This window comes from Acomys minous (assembly GCF_964271855.1).
Source record: "Acomys minous genome assembly, chromosome: 11".
In the NCBI taxonomy this organism is placed as follows: Eukaryota; Metazoa; Chordata; class Mammalia; order Rodentia; family Muridae; genus Acomys; species Acomys minous.
In genome coordinates, this window is record NC_140492.1 from 30170777 (window position 1) to 30191779 (window position 21003).

General features: G+C 37.9%; 1 pseudogene across 1 annotated transcript in view; it reads left to right on the forward strand.

The window, feature by feature from the left end:
* Positions 1 to 20671, forward strand: part of LOC311608809 (protein SET-like) — a 35660-nt pseudogene extending 14989 nt beyond the window's left edge. Inside the window, exon 2 of the transcript in view lies at positions 19877 to 20671. The product of the transcript in view is annotated as a protein SET-like (transcript). The remainder of the gene's footprint in view (positions 1 to 19876) is intronic.
* Positions 20672 to 21003: the final 332 nt, after the last annotated feature.

The window sequence follows — 21003 nt, forward strand, 5'->3', positions numbered from 1 at the left end:
TTCAGTCAGAGACACAGAGAAGCCAGTCTGAATCAGTGAGCTTGGAGAGGTGTTTGGGCCAGAATGGCTGAGGTGAGCCAGGGAGCCAGATTTTTACAGTTTTTCTCTTTCTCACATGTGTGTCCAACTAGAACTGTAAAAAACATAGTCTTCACTTAAAACTCTATTATGTTAACCATGTTCCCATGCACACTGATCCTTAGCTATATCCCAATTCCTTTTCTGTGAGATAAATGACATAAACGCATTCTCAATAAGTTTAGTTTCTCTTAAAGCAGTCTGTTTTCATCTTGGGCATCACTTGTGATCAAAAGTTTTTTATTTACTGAGCTTAAATCTAACTATTTAAAAATATCTATCAGTTCTTATGATCCTCTGTTATCTACCAGCTTTAGACTAAAAGGGCAAATATTGCTTTCATGCTTTGTCTTGCTTGTCTTTGAAGATGACTGCATTGACAACCAGAAAAGTTAGGAAATAAGTTTGGCATGGCTTCCAAAGGCCATTAATCTTAAGAATAAAACTATAGCACGTTAGGAGGAACAATGTGCAGAAAAAAGTTACAAATGATGAACTGAAGATACTTAAACAATTCTTGGAAGAGATTGTTACCACCAGGGAAGAACTGGCTGAGCAGCTACTGCTGTGTGTGTTCTATTGGAAGCTCATTCAGAACAAAAGAGTCAGACTACCACCTAAAGGGGGAAATACGTAAAGTTAATTTTTTAAAAATTTATTCTCTTTACATTCTGAATCTAAGCCCCTCCCTCATCTCTCCTGGTCCCACCCTTTCTCCCTCATCCCCCTCCCCCTCCCACAGTCCTCAGAAAGGGGGAGCCCTCCTCCCCTATCATCTGACTTCAGTATATCAAGTCTCTTCAAGACTTCCTGCATTCACCTTCTCTGTGACATGGCAAGGCCACCCCGCCCGGGGGATGTGATAAGGAGTGAGGACCAGAGTCCATGTCAGAGGTAGCTCCTAGTCCTCTCCAGGTCCTTCTATTCTCCAACTCTTCCATAAACTCCCCGGGCTCCACCCCAAAATTTGGCTGTGAGTCTCAGCATCTGCTTAGATCCCCTGCTGGATGGAGTCTTTCAGAGGACCTCTACAGTAAACTCCCCTCCTTCTCCTTCTCTACAATCACTTCCAGAATAGACACCAGAAGTGGATAGAAATACAGGTTTTTGTTTGTTTGTTTGTTTGTTTTTGTCCAAGGCTATATACTCGTGGACAGTCTCTTAATACAATAGACAAGCTTCTTCTGCCTAGGAGGTGCCATTGGGCATGACTACTCCTCCATGAAGACCCAGGAGGATTCTGGTTAACAGGATGGCTAGTGTGAGTCTATGGTTCCCAGAATTACAATGAGATTAAGATGAGATTGGATGGCACTTTGGAGTATCAAAGTGACACTGAAAGTGAACCTTCTGCTAGCGACAGACCAACGATCTTTATTACTTTTTCTATATCTGATCATTATTATGAAAATAGACTGAAGACCAGGAAAATCCAGTATGACATGGCCTTTCTCTTTCACTGTGTTCATAGTGTGGAGGAGGAGAGGTAGAGGAGCAGAAGGCCTGCTAGGATTACTCACTATTTGAAGGACAGTGGCAGAAGAGTAGGTGAGGTCAACAACAGTAATTCCCTGAATTACAAGAGAAACTAATCTCTCACAATCTGCTCTTAAGGCACCAGATGATAACAACTTAGGACAGAAGGTACCCCACCATATCTCAGAGCAGCTGGGCCAATGTGGTCAATGTAATAGAGATACAGTCAGCTATTGAGTGTGGCTTTCATCTCTTCAAATGGTGCTTACAACTCCACTAATGGTTCTTGAGGAAGATAGGCAGAAAAGAGCTGCCCTCAGCTGTGTGTTGATTTCCAGAACAGGATACTTCATCAAAAATCATCTATTGGCTCCCTAATCTAATAGATCCATGCTACAGTTTCCAGTTTAGAGAATTTAGGGATGCAGGAGTTTAGGTATTAGTGTGTGACCAAGGTTGGATCCAGAAGTTTTAGGAGACTTTATAAACCCTTAACACTCAACAGGAAGGACCTAGTGATCTTTGTTCACCTGTGAACAGGAAAAACTGAAGAACTATTATTGATCCCAGCCATATATTCAGATTGCCCCTGGTTGACTGAATTAGATTTTTCCACATTCTTCTGATCTGATATTGTTATGATGAGGAGTAGAAGCCTACTAAGGAGACAGGACCTCAAAGATAGCATTTTTGTCCAGGTTTACGAAGCTGAAAGGCTGAGAAGGAGGGGACTCTTTGCCTGAGTTTACTGCAAGTCCATTTTTAATCTCTCAGATTGCTAGAGATTGTTTCTAATAAAGATCAGCAAATAATAGTTGAAAAGTTTTATAATATATGGGTGGATATGATCAATGTACATTGTATATATGTATTAAATTATCAAAAATAAAAATGTGGAACCTAAAACAATTAATAAGTAAATAAAAATAAAAAATGGCTCTGTCCTTCATATTCTAATTTAGTCATCTCCACCCTTCTATTATTTTTAATAAATAAAAAACTTCTACTCACTTTTCTTTTCCTTCAGCTTGTGAATGTCAGCTGAAAATGGCTCTTACTTTGTTGTAATGTTTGAGGTGTAGCAAACGGGATTGTTTAGCCTTATTTAAACATTGAATACCTCTTTGAATATTTTTAAATATTATTTTGCTTAACCATCAATTACGATATGATGAGCAATTAATATTTCAACTTGTTTGATATTACTCTCACATACTATCCCACAATCAATTTAGAATAATTTACTTGAGCAGTTAGTATTTGATCCTGGATGTTGAAATTCCTTTCTTGGCATATATCACTGGTCATGTTAGATTAGGTTCCCCATGTCAATGTTGACTATAGTTAATGTATTTCCTAAGTACACAGAACAATACGTAATGATATTTTTTATTAAACACAAGTTAAAAATAATTATTTATAGTAAATTATATGTTAAGTGATAAATTATATAGTAAATTATGTGTTAAATCATTTACATATAAGCTGGAGATATGGCTGTCGGAAAAGCACTTGCTCCACAAGTATGAGGTCCTGCATTTCTTCCTAAGATTCAACATAAAGAATCTGAGCATGAAGTGGAGACAATTGCTGTCAGTTTCAGTGTTCAGAAGGTAGAACCAGGCAGATGCCAAAAGCTCATAGTCAAGCCAGGATAGCCTGCCCAATGAGATACACTCTATCAACAAATGTATGAAAGCTGGAGCATCTTCTTCAGCCTTCTGGCCCAATATATCTGACAGACATATTTGTGAGGCAGGATCTATTAAGGACTTGCTTACTCTGTCTTGGCAGAGTTTGGCTATTGGTTTAGCCTGCGTTGCATCCAAGCTCGTCCTTTTTTAGGCAGAATTCTGTCTGTGGTAGAAGCAAAGACATTTTGTCCAGTGGCTTATTGGCCACATTTGAAGCCATCTCCATAAGGAGGTTCTTTGATGCTCATCATCCTCTTTGATGTAGGTTGAGTGTTGCCAGGAGTTAACCTGTCTCATTGTCAGTGAAACTTTAAAATAATAAAAACATTTTTAAATGATATATTCTGCATGTCTCTGAGGTTTGTGAAGACCTTATCTAACTATCCTACCTTATCTTTCTATAAAATCATATCTATCTGCCACACCTAAGATGTATATTCTTGTGATAAAAGTAGACTAGTAATTGACATGACCATGATCTGATCAGCAACATAATAGAGAGTTTGGAGTGACTATTCAGGTAGAAAACCATCTCTGTCATCTTCCCATTTGGAAAGCTACTAACCTGCATTCCTTGTATACTCAGGTAATCAAATTTATTCCTCCTCAAGTCTCTGATGTAGTTGAAGATCAGGCAGCTTAGTTTTACAGTGAAGCTTAGTTGTTTAGGAGTTAAGATGTTTTTAGATCTAGATAGATGTTTTAAGTTGATAATCACAAGATGTGATAGAGATTGATTTACATTCATAATTTTAGACTCACCAAGATAGAAACGATGTCTTTTTCAAGGATGTCAAATACAAATATCCAAAACACTAAGAATGTAACATTTACATAATTCCTGATTATGTCATGGTTCTTATTGCTGTGGGTAGTTTTTTGTATATGTGTAATAATATAAATGTATATGTAAAAAAATAAAAATAAAATAACATTAAAAATGTATAAAAGCAGAGATCCAAGATGGCAGCAGTGTGGACCATGTTTAGAAACTCCAGTAAACGATTCAGGGAATTGTATGGAATTCTTAACCAGTAACACCAAGCTCCCCACCCCACTACAGCGGGAGTACTTCACAGTTCAAAAGGACCAAAATACAGAAAATCTGTGTACTCCTGCACACAGGAGGAGCATGGAAGTTCTCTGACGAGAGCAGCAGTGGAGGTGGCTGAGGCTTGCAGCTGGGAACCCCCCAGCAGAGGTGACTGGCATGGTGACTGGTGGAAATTGCTACGGGAGAGGGGACTCAGTGCAATATTTGGGTCCTGCGACCCTAGCTGTTCACGGTTTGGGCCCCATGACCCAAGCTCAGCTTGGCACGCAGCTCATGCTCTGAGACCCAAACTGGACTCAGTGCGTGGTTCGGCACCTGAGACTCTAGCTGAACTTAATGCTTGGTCCCAGCTCTGAGACTCTGGCTGGACACAGGATGCAGTTTGGGCCCAGAGTCCCTAGCTGAACTGAGCATGCGGTTTGGGTGCAGAGTCCCTAGCTGAGCTTGGCACTGAGTTTGGGCCCAGAGGCCCTGGTTGAATTGAGCTCGCAGTATGGGCCCAGAGTCCCTGGCTGAACTTGGGGAACAACTTGGGCCCAAAGAACTTAGCTGAACTTACCAGGTAGTTTGGGCCCAGAGAGTCTAGCTGAGCTTGGTGTGTGATTCAGGCCAAGAGAACCTAGATGGATTTGGCGGACAGTTAGGGCCCAGAGACTCTAGCTGAACTCAGTGACCTCAGTGTGCGGTTTGGGCCGCTGACCCTGGGTGGACTCAGCCCTACCTGGACTAAGTGCATGGATTAGGCTCCAAGACCTATTTGTGTACAGAGAGGCAAACTGGACTCAACGCTGAGGTTGGGTCCATAGACACTAATTGGACTCAGTGTGTGCGCGGTTTTGGACCCATGACCCTAACCTGGAGTCTGCCAATGGTCTGGGTCCCAAAACACCACCGGGAACGAGAGACTGGTGGAACATCAGAGCTCTGGGACTAAGGAAATCTCATGGAGACAGGCAGCAGAGTGACCATCAGACCCCCTCCGCGTGACCTGCCTCAGTCCCTGGAGAGCAAGGTTGTGGACACTTTGGCCTGACCCAGCACACATTCTGAGAGGCAGGACAAGAACAGTGGAGCTGGGGATCACTGGCTATGAGAGACCCAAAGTACAGAGCTGGCCTCCTGCCATCCAGAAAAGTGAAGTATCAGAGTTTCCAGCCTAGGGAATTCGTGAGAAAACAGGTGAATCTATTCTCAGACTCCCTCTACCCAACTCCGGAAGCTATCTGCCAAAAACAGAGATGGCAAAATGACTAAAGGACAGCATAAAATCATATACAAAGAACCCTAAAACAATATGGCATCTCCAGATCCCAGCTATCCCAAAGAAAACAGCCCAGAGAACTCAAACCCAACAGAAATACAAGAAAATGACCTCAAATCCATAGTAATGAGGATGGTAATGGAAGAAACAAGTAAAATTTGTAATAAAATGCTGGAAGACTCAGCCAATCAGGTGCAAGACATAAAAGAGGCCTATAGAGAGTCACTGGAAAAAATTCAGGAAAATACAAACAACCAGATGAAAGAAATCAATATAACTGTTCAAGTTCTTATGGCCTATAAAGAGGCAATGGAAGAAACTCAGGAATGTACAAACAATTACTTGAAAGAAATCAATAAAACAGTTCAAGATATGAAGATAAAAATGGATTGAATGATAAACACACAGACAGAAGAAAAACGGGAACATGAGAGCTCAGAGAGGATGGAGAGCAACACAGAGGCAAGCCTGTCTAACAGAATCCAAGATATGGAGGAACGAATCTCAGATCTAGAAGATACAATCATAGTGAAGCAACCATTAAAGAAAATGCTAAATCTGGAAAAATCCTGACACAAAACATCCAAGAGATCAAGGACACCATGAAAAGAAGAAATCTGAGGATAATAGGCATTGAGGAAAGAAAAGATGCCAGAATTCAAGGCCCAGAAAATATTCTCAACAGAATCATAGAAGAAAACTTCCCCAATCTAAAGAAAGAGATGCCTATAAACATACAAGAGGCCTACAGAACACCAAATAGAATAGACCAGACGAGAAAAAATTCCCGTCACATAATAATCAAAACACAAAATATACAGAACAAAGAAAAAATATTAAAAGCTGTAAGGGAAAAGGGCCAAATAACATTTAATGGCAAACCTATCAGAATTACACCCGACTTCTCAGTGGAGACTATAAAAGCCAGAAAGGCCTGGACAGAGATCCTACACACCCTAAGAGACCACAGATGCCAGGCCAGACTACTTTACCCAGCAAAACTATCAATAACCATTGACGGAGAAAACAAAATATTCCATGACAAAACAAAATCAAACAGTACTTATCTACAAATCCAGCTTTACAGAAGGTACTAGATGGAAAATTACACTCCAAATGGACAAGCTACAACCAAAACTACACAGGAAATAGATAACTACACCATCGCAAAAACACAACCACACAGATACTCTGCTGGAACTAACATCAAAATTAAGACTCTTAACAGTCACTGGTCATTAATGTCTTTCAACATCAATGGTCTCAATTCTTGAATAAAAAGACACAGACTAACTGAATGGATGCATAAACAAGATCCAACATTCTTCTGCATTCAAGAGACACATCTCACCCATAAAGATAGACATTACCTCAGGGTAAAAGGTTGGAAAAAAATATTCCAAACAAGTGGTCACAAGAAGCAAGCAGGTGTAGCCATTTTAATATCTAACAAAATAGACTTTCAACCAAAATTAATAAAAAGGGATGAGGAAGGACACTTCATACTCATCAAAGGTAAAGTCAGCCAAGATGACATCACAATTCTGAACATCTATGCTCCCAATACAAGGGCACCCACATTTGTAAAAGATCTGTTAATGAAGCTAAAACCACACATCGATCCCCACACAATAATAGTGGGAGACTTCAACACCCCACTCTCACTGAAGGATAGGTCATTGAAACAGAAACAAAGCTGAGAAATAACATCATTAACCAATGCCATGAATCAAATGGATTTAACAGATATCTGCAGAGCCTTTCACACAAGCAAAAAGGAATATACCCTCTTCTCTGCACCCCATGGAACCTTCTCCAAAATTGATCACATAATAGGTCACAAAGCAACAACAGATGCAAGAGGATTGAAATAATACCTTGTATTCTATCAGATCACCATGGTCTTAGGCTGCAATTCAACAAAACAGAAATAACAAAAAGCCTACACATACATGGAAACTAAACAAATCTCTACTTAATGACACCTGGGTCAGGGAAGAAAGAAAGAAAAAAATTAAGGACTTCCTTAAATTCAATGAAAGTGAAGGAACAACATACCCAAATTTGTATGATACATTGAAAGCAGTGCTAAGAGGAAAATTCATACCACTAAGTGCCCTTAAAAAGAAATTGGAAACATCCCACATAAGCAACTTAACGACACAGCAGGAAGCCCTAGAAAAAAAAAAGAAGCAGAAACACCCAAGAGGAGTAGACGTCTTGAAATAAGCAATCTCAGGGCTGAAATTAATAAATTAGAAACAAAGAAAACAGTCCAAAGAATCAACAAAACCAAGAGCTGATTCTTTGAGAAAATCAACAAGATAGACAAACCATTAGCCATACAAACTAAAAGGCAGAGAGACAGTATCCAAATCAGCAAAATCAGAAATGAAAGGGGAGACATAACAACAGACACTGAAGAAATACAAAGAATCATAAGATCTTACTTTGAACACATATATGCAACAAAATTTGAAAATCTAAGGGAAATGGACGATTTTCTTGATCAATTTCACTTGCCAAAATTGAGTGAAGAAATAGTCCCATTTCCCCTATAGAAATAGAAGCAATCATGCTGGGCGTGGTGGTGCATGCCTTTAATCCCAGCACTCGGGAGGCAGAGGCAGGCGGATCGCTGTGAGTTCGAGGCCAGCCTGGACTACAAAGCGAGTCTAGGACAGCCAAGACTACACAGAGAAACCCTGTCTTGAAAAACCAAAAAAAAAAAAAAAAAAAAAAAAAAAAAAAAAAAAAAAAAAGAAATAGAAGCAATCATTGATAGTCTACCAACCAAAAAAGCCAGGGCCAGATGGTTTCAGTGCAGAATTCTACCAGACCATCAAGGATGTGATAATACCGATACTCTTCAAGCTACTCCAAAAGATAGACATGGATGGAACATTACCAAATTCATTTTATGAGACCATAGTCACTTTGATACTTAAACCTCTCAAAGACCCAACAAAGAGAATTTCAGACCAATTTCTCTTATGAACGTTGATGCAAAAATGCTCAATAAAATACTTGCAAAACGAATACAAGAACATATCAAAGATATCATTCCCCATGACCAGGTAGGCTTCATTCCAGGCATGCAGGGGTGGTTTAATATACAGAAATCCATCAATGTAATCCACCATATAAACAAACTGAAAATAAAAAAAACACATGATCATCTCCTTAGATGCAGAGAAAGCATTTGATAAAATCCAACACCAATTCATATTTAATGTTTTGGAGAGATCAGAGATAAAAGGCACATACCTCAACATAATTAAGGCTATATACAGCAAGCCAATAACCAAAATCAAAGTAAATGGTGAGATACTCAAGGAAATTCCACTAAAATCGGGAACAAGGCAAAGCTGCCCACTCTCTCCACATCTCTTCAATATATTACTGGAAGTTCTAGCTAGAGCAGTAAGACAACAAAAGGAGGCGAAGAGGATCCAAATAGGAAAGAAGGAAGTCAAATTTGCAGATGATATGATAGTGTACATAAGTGGCTCCCAAAACTCCACCAGAGAACTCCTACAGCTGATAAACACCTTCAGCAAATTGGCTGGATACAAAATTAACTTTAAAAAGTCAGTAGCCTTCCTATATACAAATAACAATCATGCAGAGGAAGAAATTAGGAAAACTACACCCTTCATATTAGCCACAAGCAATATAAAATATTTAGGAGTTACTCTAACCAAGCAAGTGAAGGACTTGTTAACTTAAAAATAAGGTTCTGGAGAGATGACTTATCAAGTTAAAAGCACTTGTTCCTCCTGCAGTGGACATAAGTTCAGTTCTCATCATACACATGGTGGTTCAAAACTGAACACAACTTCAGGTGCAGGAAACTTGATGTGTTTTTCTGACCTGCACAGTACAGCCAGCAGGCATGCACGTAGTACACATGCATATATTCAGGAAAATCATTCATATACATAAATGAAATAACTAAATAAAATTTCAAATTTACTAATAAACAAAATAAATTATTAATAATAAATATTTACATTAATAATGAGTATATTTATAAACATTCACATACTAGTATACATGTACACACTATGTATAAATAAGTATTTGAGAAAACAATCTGAAGTTACACCATGTTTCACTATGTCTATCGAAATGTAGATAATAGATAATGTAGTACACACAGCTTCAATTTGTATGTAATAAACATATTTTGAAACAAAAGACCCAACATTTCTAGCCTGACTATAATAGAAAGTGCATTTGGAGAACTCACTGCTGTTTAATATTACTTATAAATTTCATTTAGAAATATTGATATTAGAAATGTACTTCATGTAGCAGATTATTCCATCACAATGCAACCAGGCACTGTGATTCAGACAATCAGTCACCCACTGGTCATAAAACATCCCTATGTGCTCCCTATGGTTAGCTGTGTTTTATTAGTACCACCTTGCAAGAGCAGGTGCTGAGATATCTCTGTTATTGCCTCAAATTAAGATATATCTGAGGGCTACATGAGAGTGCCTGGGAATTGGGTAGTTAAATCATCCTTGAGAAGATTTACCACATAGCAGCTCATTATTTTCATCCTCTGCAAAGAAAAGGAAGCAGGAAAGAAGACATCATATACTCCCCTCAACTTAAATAAAGTGTCATGGTCTATATTATATAAGCTGATTATTATTAGAAACAAAACTACATCTACTTATACCTTAAAATGCTATAGTAACACATATCCATGTGGCATTTGGTATAGTCGCTGCAATTGAGAGCAGTGCAGACTGGTGTTTAGCTATAAGCCATCAGTACTAAGAACACTGACTTAACCATGGTCTGGTCTTTCATGCATCAACTTGCATTCTTGGGGTATATTTTTATTTTACTTTTTTGAAACTACAAATGAAATAAAAACAAGACAGAAACAACAAAATAGCAAGAAACACACACACACACCTAAACAAAGCAAAAATAGGACAAAAATTCTACAAAAATACCGTTGAATTCACTTAGTGTTGGCATGGGTCTTGCCCTGAGGCAGTGTGGCTAATACACTCAGTAACACACTATAAGAGAAAACTGATTTATTTTTGTCACCCAGTGAAATCACACAGATTCTTAGAGATATAAGAATCAGGGCAGGAAATAAAATGATTCAATAGAAGAAGTTAAGCAATGAGCAAGTAACAGGCAATGCCTGGGAGCTATAAAACATAAGGAATGAATTCACCAGGAGGTTCTCTTTGTTTTTACACCTGTGCCTCTGAGGTGGTGTGGCGAATATACTCTGATTTTTGTTGTTGTTGTTGTTGTTTGCTTTGGTTTGGCTGTTTTTTGTTTTTGTTTGTTTGTTTGTTTTTTACTTTTTATTTTTTGTTTTTAGATAGGGTTTCTCTTTGTAGCCTTGGCTGTCCTGGCCTCGCTTTGTAGACCAGGCTGGCCTTGAACTCACAGCGATCCGCCTGCCTCTGCCTCCCGAGTGCTGGGATTAAATGCATGTGCCACCACTGCCCGACCTTTGTGCCTCTGATCTAAAACTTCAGATAAGCACCTTGGTGTAGTGCCCTGAGCATCTCCAGGCCATCCCTATCTCCTGGGGGCCTGCACTATCAGAAGCCTTGGTGCAACACGTGTTTTCTTCCCCTGGTGCAGCCCCAATTTCAAAGCGTTCCTGCATCTTCCCACTCTGATATACCAAAAGCCAATCCAAAGCCTCCGTTCCCATGCCCCTACTCTATCAGAAACGCTGGCTGGTGGTTACCAGTCTCATGGGTTCTCTCCTTGTTCTCAGGAAGCTCACATCTTGAACAAATCCAGTACTCAAGACATTTGTTCATAGATCTTTCACTTTAAAAAGAGCCTGATCGTTTGTGTTTGGGAGGAATATAGGCTATCAGTATAGGGGAGGGGAATAGGGAGGAAGAGGGTGGGAACCAGAAGATTCAAGAGAGGGGTTAACAATCTCGGATGTAAAATGAATAAATTATAATAAAATTTTTAAAAAGAAAAAAAAGAGAGCCTTCTCAGGTTCATTGGACCTCAGCTCCCAGCAGCTCCCAGCAGCTCCCAGCAGCTCCCAGCTTCCCATGGACTGAAATCCTAGTCAGCTAGAAGCTTCTTCCCGTAGTGAAAAAAGTTGCTCTCTGGTTTACTAGACTTTGGAGGTGTTCTGTCCTCCTTGGTTGTATGGCCCACAGACCCAAACCCTGCAAGATCATGAATCTTTTCCTTTTTCAAGCCAGGATGTTTGCTATTTTACTTATGAGTGACCAAGGAACTGCCAAGAAGCAACTTAGAGGAAGAAAGGTCTGCTTTGGTTTACACTTTAAGAAGGAAAAAGGCTCACCATGAAGGGAGAAAGGCATAATGGTTGGAACAGGATGTGGCTAGTGACGCTGTATCCACAGTTAGTCAAGCAGCAGACAAGAAGTAAGGCTAACTATGAAAACTCAAGGCATTACCTTGTGAGTGACATCCTACAACAAGGCACCAACTTCTAGAGGTTTCACAAGCTTCCAAAATAGTGCCACCATCTGGAGACCAGTGTGCAACCCCGGGAACCTATTGAGGGATGTTTCGCACTCCAGTCATAGCAGCATTGTTCCAATTTGTTATGGCAGCTACCAGAAAGGAAATCACTTTTTTAAAAACTTGAAAGAAAACCAAATTACATTAAATTAAGTGCAAAAGATAAAATAATCAGCAAGCCTACAGGTCCCACAAGAGCTCAGTGGCAATGAGCAAACTACAGTGAGAAAGAGAAAAGAAGTCTCAGGAACTCCTGGTCCTTCCTCAAGTGCATCAAGGAAAGGGTATGCATTTTAAGGAAACATTCAATTTAGAGTGAATTTATCACAAGGAAAAAGATAAGGGAGACTCTTTCCAAAACAATTGAAAATACCAGACATGCACAGAAAGGACCACTTACCCAGACAATATGAGTCTAGATCCCTCAGAAAAAAAATGGAAATAATCATTGGCAGGTGATCACTGTTGGCATATTCCCCTTGAAAGAAAGGTTCGTGATAGTGGATTACTCATGCTGGGAAGTAACTTTGATGACTTATGGGGAAAAGAAGAAAGAACAAGAATTTAGTGTGAGCATTTTGAAAAATATCCTAACTCCTCTGTAGTAAACTGGGTACTTGGAAAAGATCTCATTTTAAGCAATACTCCCAGTTAAGGTGTCTCTACATTGTTAGGAAGATGATATATTGAACAAGTGGGAGGCAGATGTTGAGGGTCCACTAGCAAGGACTAGACACTAGCCTTGTGGTCTCAGGAGGCCAAGAGAATGGAAGGCTGCTATCTAAGGAAGACACAGACTGTCCAGTGCTCTTTGGTGCTGCTACGTGCCAAGGACTTGTTTCTGATTTGTATTCATCAACTGATCTAGGAAGTGATTCTTAACACATCTACTAAAATAAAGCAAGGTTTTTGTTTTTGCTTCTTATAGAAATGTTAAATTTTTTTTTATTTTGACATTATTAGTAGTGGTCAGTGATTATGTAAGAGCTCAAAGGGAATGTGCATAGATTTTAGTACTCAAATGATTTCTGTTAATGTGTTAAGTATATCTTATGTTGGTATTTGTGAATTTTAATGTACCAATGCATGCATATTTACAGATATAAACTGGAAGGTAACTTCTTTCCATTTTGCTTCAGTTTTAAATAATGTAAAAATATTTTTACTTGGCTTGATTTAACAGATGGTTTTATGGCCAGGGAAGGCACATTGTCTTTCACTTCTTAAAGAAGAAATTTTGCTTGTTTAGTTTCGTTGTCTTAGTTAAGTGCCTATTAATCCAAATGGACCATGACAAAACTTTGACTGATTCAGTTGTTACCCACTTTAAAGTAAAGTATTAAGTAAACTGTTTCCTTTCCCACTGTTTCTAGACAGTATATGGGTAGCATTTCAGTTGGGGATGTTTAAAAAGAACACTTCAGTATGAAAGGTTTTATACAAACAGCCTTGTGTTTTCAGACGGTCACAATCCATGATCCATTCATGTACACCAAGGGCAGAATTTACACTAGCTATGACACTGGTGAGTTTACTTAGATAAATTTTAGTGAAAACACTCAATCATGGCTCATGTTGTGCTTCTCCAAACCAGAATTCTCCACATGGAGCGCAGGCTTTGGGATAGCTGGTCACTGCTGGGACACCAGCCCTGTGTCCTGCACAGGTTCCCTCTCATTCTCCCTAAATTTCGAATACGTTTGCCTGTTTTACGGTTAAAATTAACTTCAACTGAAATTAGTCTTCATGTTTCTTTTTCTTCATGTCCATGTTTTATAAAACATGCTAGGTAAATGTTTTGAGAGTATTCCTACCATGATTTTGCAAAGGTTGGTCACATGTTCACATCTACTTCACATTTCCATAATGTCAGGGATTACTCCCGTCTTTATTCATTTCTTATATCAGCACAGCACAGCTCTTCAAGCTTCAGATTGCCAGACTGTCACGGATACCCACATATTACTAGCCATGTGGCCCCATCAGTGGAGAACAAAGAATTGTGTTTCCTGGAGGAAACTCCACGTGTACAGGACTCTTCCTGAGAAGGCAGACACTAACCCCTTCTCCTCACCCTAGACACTTGAAAAGCACATGTCTTAGGACCTGGCATATAAGTAAGTACTAGCTAGACATTTTGTGAGTAAACTGCTTCACAATCTGTCTCCCGGAGTCATTTTAGCAATGCTTACAGTGTTTAGGAATGTTAATAGCATTGATATGCTGACTTTTAATATTAACAATATGGTCTACATAAACTACCACCTAAATTATTTTTCATGGTGTACAGGTAGGAAGAGCTTCATATATACTAAAATTTCTTTTACAAATAAAACTGTGATGAAGATTATAGGTCATTTTGAGTCCACACATACTTTGAAGCATTTTAAATAGTAAAAATTATAGTTGGCCAAATTATTATCCAGGAGCTTCGAACTGCTTTTCACTCACTCACCAACAAGAATTTGCAAGAACCATCAACAATCCCTGTAAGGTTCCTAGGACTAAATATAACATTGACGTTATCTTAACACTAATATAAAGTTGCATGTGTCACTCATTCTAATGAAGGAAAGAATAAGTAATTGATAGTATAGGAAGAGTCATTTAAATGCATACTATTTAAAAATATTTTTTAAAAAAGAGACAAAGTAGGACCAGTAAAAGCCTGTAGGTTTTCCTTTCATAATCAGACTGAAGAGGACATCTTGGATGGGGAACCACAATGAAGATTGTTGCAAGCCTCAAATTAAACTCTGCTTCTTCTGGCACGTACTCCCTAGGTCTCAAGCCCAGGCTGCATTACAATCCTTTACCTTGGTGTTGAGTCCCCTCAAAACAGAGACAAGTGAAGTCTGAGGTGACCCCTGTGAGATGGCAACCAAGGACTGACCCCCCCCAGGGTATTGTGATTGAGGTCTCCTTGTTGGTTTTCATTATCCTTTATCTCATTGTAAGACCAAAAGGGAGAAAGTGATTAATTCCCCTTCCTAGAGAAAGATAGCACTAAAGAGTGGATAAATTGAAGCTAAATCCACTCAATTTGGGGACACCCATGCAAGTGGCACCCATGTGAAAGACATCAGCTTTCTCCTAGGTTCTTACATCCCTTGTGCAGAGGGCTTTTAACACTTTATTGCTTGGAGGATTGTTCTAGATCTGGGCACAGAGTCACAAGAAAGTATTATTTGGAAGGGGAGAAATATTGAGGAAGCACTCATTTCTTGGCATGTGCCCTGGGGAGGGAGTAAAGCTGCACCAAGCTAGGGTGAAAAGGCAGTACAAGACAACAGAGGCCTGCAAAGGATGAAACCTAAGTTCTGCCCTTCAGTTCCCATCTTTGCTCTACCTTGGACCTGTTCCTTCCAGGGGCCATTATGCATGGACAAAGTCCAATAGCCAAGGTAATTTTTATCCAACAAGACCCTTCACTAATATAAAATTAGCAATGGAGAACAATCATTATTTTGCCTTCAGAGTCTATTTCTAATAAAAGACCTAATAAGATTAAGTATAGAATTGCTTTTTTACTACACAAGAATGAATACCACTTCAGCAATTTTCTTTTGTCTTTTTTTTTATAGCCATGAATTTTCAATTGTGCAACAAATGTATGTGTGTTTGTGTGTGTGTGTGTGTGTATACATACATATATAGTTAGTTACTTTTATTTTTAAGAGCATTCTGAATTTTCAATTGTGAACATATGCATATGCAAGAAACAAAAGTAGACACACACAAATACACAGACAAACACACAGCTAGTTTGTTGTTTTGTTTTTTGAGAAAGTGTTGCTATGTAATGCAGATTAACCTTGAGTTGATTAGTTCAAACTAAACTTGAACTCTAATGATCCTCTTACTGTAGTTTACATAAATCAGAATTATAGGCATACACCATCAAAGATGGCTCATTTTCTTGTGGAGTTCACAGAGTTTAGACATAAGACCTAACATAATATATACCATGAAATTACTTAAGTGTTTGGTGGTAAAAATTACTTCCTTAGTTTGGAAATCCACCTTACAAGTGCAGCTTTGTCACTATGTCCACCTTAAAACTTTACATGTTAAAAATTAATTTTACATCCCAGGACATTGAATTATTATTATTCAGATACAAAGGAAACAGTGTCAGATAATTGAGAGTACTGTGCAAATTTCATAAAATAAACCAAATGCTTATTATTTTAATGAATGCTTTAAAATATAATTTTGAAAATATTTAAAACACTTTATTTATTTCCCTAATGTAGAATTATGACTTGACAAAAGAATATACATTTATTTTCTGTCCTCAAGTTTTACTTCTTATTATCTTTAAAACTGAGAATGGAAGGCCAAATTTTATTTCAAAGGATAACTTCCTTAGTGGCTTTTCCTTTAAGCTGAATTTTTACCATGTGTAATTTTTTTATTCCAGAAAGATGAATATATTTAATATTCTTTAAATTGCATCATATTTTATGAGATCTCAAGGGATCCATTCTTATATGAACTAAACATTATTGCATAATTATTGCTTCAGATATCTCAAGTGATAACTAATTAAATATACATGATATATATTTATCAGAGAAAAAATTGCAGTGTTTCAATTTCCACTCCCCCCTGAAAGTGCTGATGTCTCTAAAAAAGTTTTCAGAGTGAAAACACTGTACCACCTGAGAACATGAATTATCATTAGTAGCTGTGCAAATGTTTGATGAGGGAAGTGTCAAGGTCTTCCAAATATGACACCTGGAACAATGCTAGTCTCCTTTCATATGTGCCTTTGATTTATGATAAAATTGTATTTCATTATTTACTTAGACTACTGTCACAAGGAGATATGTTTTAAAAGAAAACAGAAGTATTAGAAAAAACTATCATTCATGTTCTCCTTAATTCTGCAATATTTACCAATATTTATAGGCTTAAATGTAAGGATAATTATAGACATTAGCTATTTGGCCTATTCTCAAAGTCAGTAATTCTGATGTGTGGCTCGTAGCTTATTGTATAATAAAAATTTCACCAACATGCCATTGGCTCTTTTCTATTTAGAAAACAAAAACAGATAAACAACTAATAAATACCGATAGAAAACACTGGCTTGTCACACCTTTATCAGGGTGGGAGAAATTTACAGAGATGAGAGATGCTAGATTGGTTGATCTTTAATCTCTGTCAGAGATTTTTTTCCTACTAATATTTTTATGTAATCATTTCATTTCTTTTTTAGAAATTTAATATATTATTGACATGGATGATAACTAAGTGGATGAATTTCTTGTGCTTAAATCAATTATTAACACACTTCCATTCCACCCCACCTTTTTCCTCTTACACTATTTTATCTTGCTTGGCTGCTTATTCATCTTTGAAAGACAAAGCCCCAAGAATTGCAACTGAGGGGAAGGCAGATACACTGTCCTTCACAAATGATTTCCGGAAAATTCCCAAGCCAGATGCAAATTGTATTCTTTACTAACCAAAGATGAGTTTGTTATCCAAAGAGCATTGGGGATGTGGTTACTTGCCATCCATGATAATAACACTGTGATAGTTCTGCCTGTTCTTGAAAGACACTATTAATTATTTTTCTTTCAACGTATTCTCATAAAGAAGCATAAAGCAATGACTTTCTCTAAAATTTAATATGTATTATTTATACAATTATCCCATGGAAATAAGGCCTGTCGTTAGCAACTCTTTAAATTCACAATGCGTGGACCTCTGAGTACCTGTCTATCTAAAACATCAGGATAATTTAAATTCTGATTTGGGCTTCATGTTGACTCATTTCTTTTTACAGCACATATAAGCCATTGTCTAATACAGAAGCTTTGTAGCATATTGAAGTGAACAGTTTAAAAATAATTTCTTATTGTTTCCAGACAATTACACACAGACAACAAGCCATTCTAGAAAAACACTGCAAATGGTATTCCAATAGAAACACACAAACCACCTCAACCAGCAGCAGCATTAGGAGCTTTCAGAATTCCTTGCTTTTTTATTTTTCATTATAGATTAAAGAATTTCCCCTGGAGGGGGAGAACTGGTGGCACTCAGAGGAAGGACAGCAGGTTACCAAGAAGAGACTTGATACCCTATGAACATATACAAGGGGAGGAAATCCCCCTCAGGAACAGTCATAGGGGAGGGGAATAAGGGGAAAATGGGAGGGAGGGAAGAATGGGAGGATTCAAGGGATGGGATAACCATTGAGATGTAACAAGAATAAATTAATAAAGGAGAAAAAATGTAAAAAATAAATAAATAAAAAATAAAAAATAAAAAAAAAAGAATTTCCGTTGCTCATCTTTTTAAAACTATAAATCCCATTTCTCCTTTGCTCCAATTCTTTCTCCCAGTTAATAGAAATAATAAGGAATTCCAGGTCTTTTACTATAAGAATTAACTGCGTACACATCAGCGAGGCGCACACAACACATAAGAAAAAAATGCAAGTCTAAACATAGTTAGAATACCATTTGAATCAATAAATTTTACAGTTAATAAAATGTTTTGTTGTACGAAAAACTCAAAGAATAGGTATCTCTAAGAAATAAACATGTTCATAGTAAAATACTTTTTGTGCTTTTTAAGCAGTGCTGTATCATCTTGCTCTTTTGGTAATTATGACCCCTGTAGTTGCGATGATAACAGAATCTATCCAATGGCAAGAATGAATGGAACAGTACTGAATATCTGACATCTTGTGACATGTAGCACCTACTCATTACTGAATATGACTGTTGTTTTTTAATACAGCAAGGTTGGCGTCACAGTCTTGACTGTGGTACTCCTTCCCTTATCAATATTTACTATCAAGAGACAAGTCAAAACCAAGAAAAAATTAGTTAAAATATAACGACTCATTTTTCAATTTTTTTCCTCCCTCTAACCTTTCCCATTGCCCCCACTTTCTCTCAAATTGGTACTCTCTTTATTTAATGATCATGACTTTAAATACTACAACCTAAGAATTGTTTTTAAATTGTACACAAGAGGTAAAGGAAGGACATACCACTAAATTAGGAGCTTCAATTATCACCATGCCGTGAGACCATCCCATTAGGAAGCACGGGATATAATAAGCAATAGTACCCAATCTAGAGGGAAGAAGCATGATAAGACATGTAGGCTGCATTGTTATGAGAAAGCATACTTCTTTGAACATCAGGATCCCTATGACTTGTGAGTCCTGTAGAAATGTAGGATTGCAGATACCATCCAAATACGTTGAATCACATGTCCTTGAATAGGATGCCTGGGTGATTAGCACAAATAACTTCAAATTAAAGTCATCCACTTGAGGTTCCTTTATGTCAGAAAGTTGATAACTTTTTTTTAAAAAAAATACCACTCTTCAGATCATCAGCTTTCAAATCTGGAGATAAGTACAAGCTCCCATTTCGAGGAATGGATGTGAGGGAGAAATCCATTGGATCCATCTATTCTGTACTGTTGGGATATTGTAACAAGACATGTACAAAGTCAGACTGTTTCATTGAATCTATAATAAGTTCTTTTTCTTTTTTTAAATGCTAACTGTCTGTACACAGTGCAATCTCTGAGCTCAATATACAGACAAAGGAAAAAAGCTAGAATTCTATTCATTACTACACAGCCAGCCAAGGGATCTGGAAGGCTTTTCTCTTTTCTGACCAAGCCTGGTATTGATATTGAGTACACAGTTTTGGGGACAAGAAAGGATAAAAAATGAATTTAGACCTGATTCTTTTCCTGTTGTATTTTGCTCAAGGTATTTCCCTCCAAATAAGTTGAGGACCTCTACCAACCATTTCTTCACTCAAGAGGTTAGAATTGATGACCAAAATCCAAAAATTTGGGGTAACAATGTTTGTCAGCCATCCACAGGTGTCTGCACTCTTTGAGAAGGAGGATGAAGAGTCTCTGCATTATTTGACCAGAGTGGAAGTGACAGCATTTTAAGACACTGAGTCAGGTGGCAGAATAGATTTTTTTTTTATTTTTGATGAAAATCCTTACTTTGAAAATAAAGTTCTCTCCAAAGAATTTCATCTGAATGAGAATGGTGACCCATCTTCAAATCCACTGAAATCAATTGGAAATCTGGAAAGGATTTGACAAAGCACTCAAGTCAACCACAGAATAAAGCTAGCAGGAGGCGGCAGCACGACGAGCCAGAGTTTCTTCACCTGGTTCACCGACCACTCTGATGCAGGTGCTGATGAGTTAGGAGACATCATCAAACATGATATTTGGCCAAGTCCCTTGCAGTACTATTTTGTTCCTGATGTGGATGAGGATGAAGAAGGAGTGGCAGAAGAAGAAGAAGAAGAAGAAGAAGAAGAAGAAGAAGAAGAAGAAGAAGAAGAAGAAGAAGAAGGTGGTGAAGAGGAGGAAGGATTGGAAGATATTGATGAAGAAGGAGGGGAGGATGAAGGTAAAGAAGATGAAGATGACAATGAAGGGGAGGAAAGAGAGGAGGACAAAAGAGAGAAGGACAAGCACAGAAGACTGATGGATTCCAACCTTCCTTTTAAATTTTCTTCTTATTTTCTTAATTTTCCCCAGTCCCTGGGAGCAAGTTACAGTCATTTCCCTCTCCTCCTCTTGAAACTATAATAACTTCATTAAACCTATACCATTATGAAACCTCTAAAACTTACATTAATGATAAATAATAATTGAGCATCACTTAGAAGTGACACTATATACCATGAGGTTCTCATGTGACTTAAAAAGAAAAAGTAAAAGAAAACAATTTCAAAATCTATATAAGCAGGGGATTGCAACCTCACCCTGTCACCCCCCCCACACACACACACATATTTCATCCACACAAAAGTCAGTACAAAATAGCTGTTCTATCCTTAGTGGATAAAGAGAGGTAAGAACATTGAGCAATTTTCTACTGTGTATTCAAGTATAAAATCAAGATATTACTAAGAGGCATT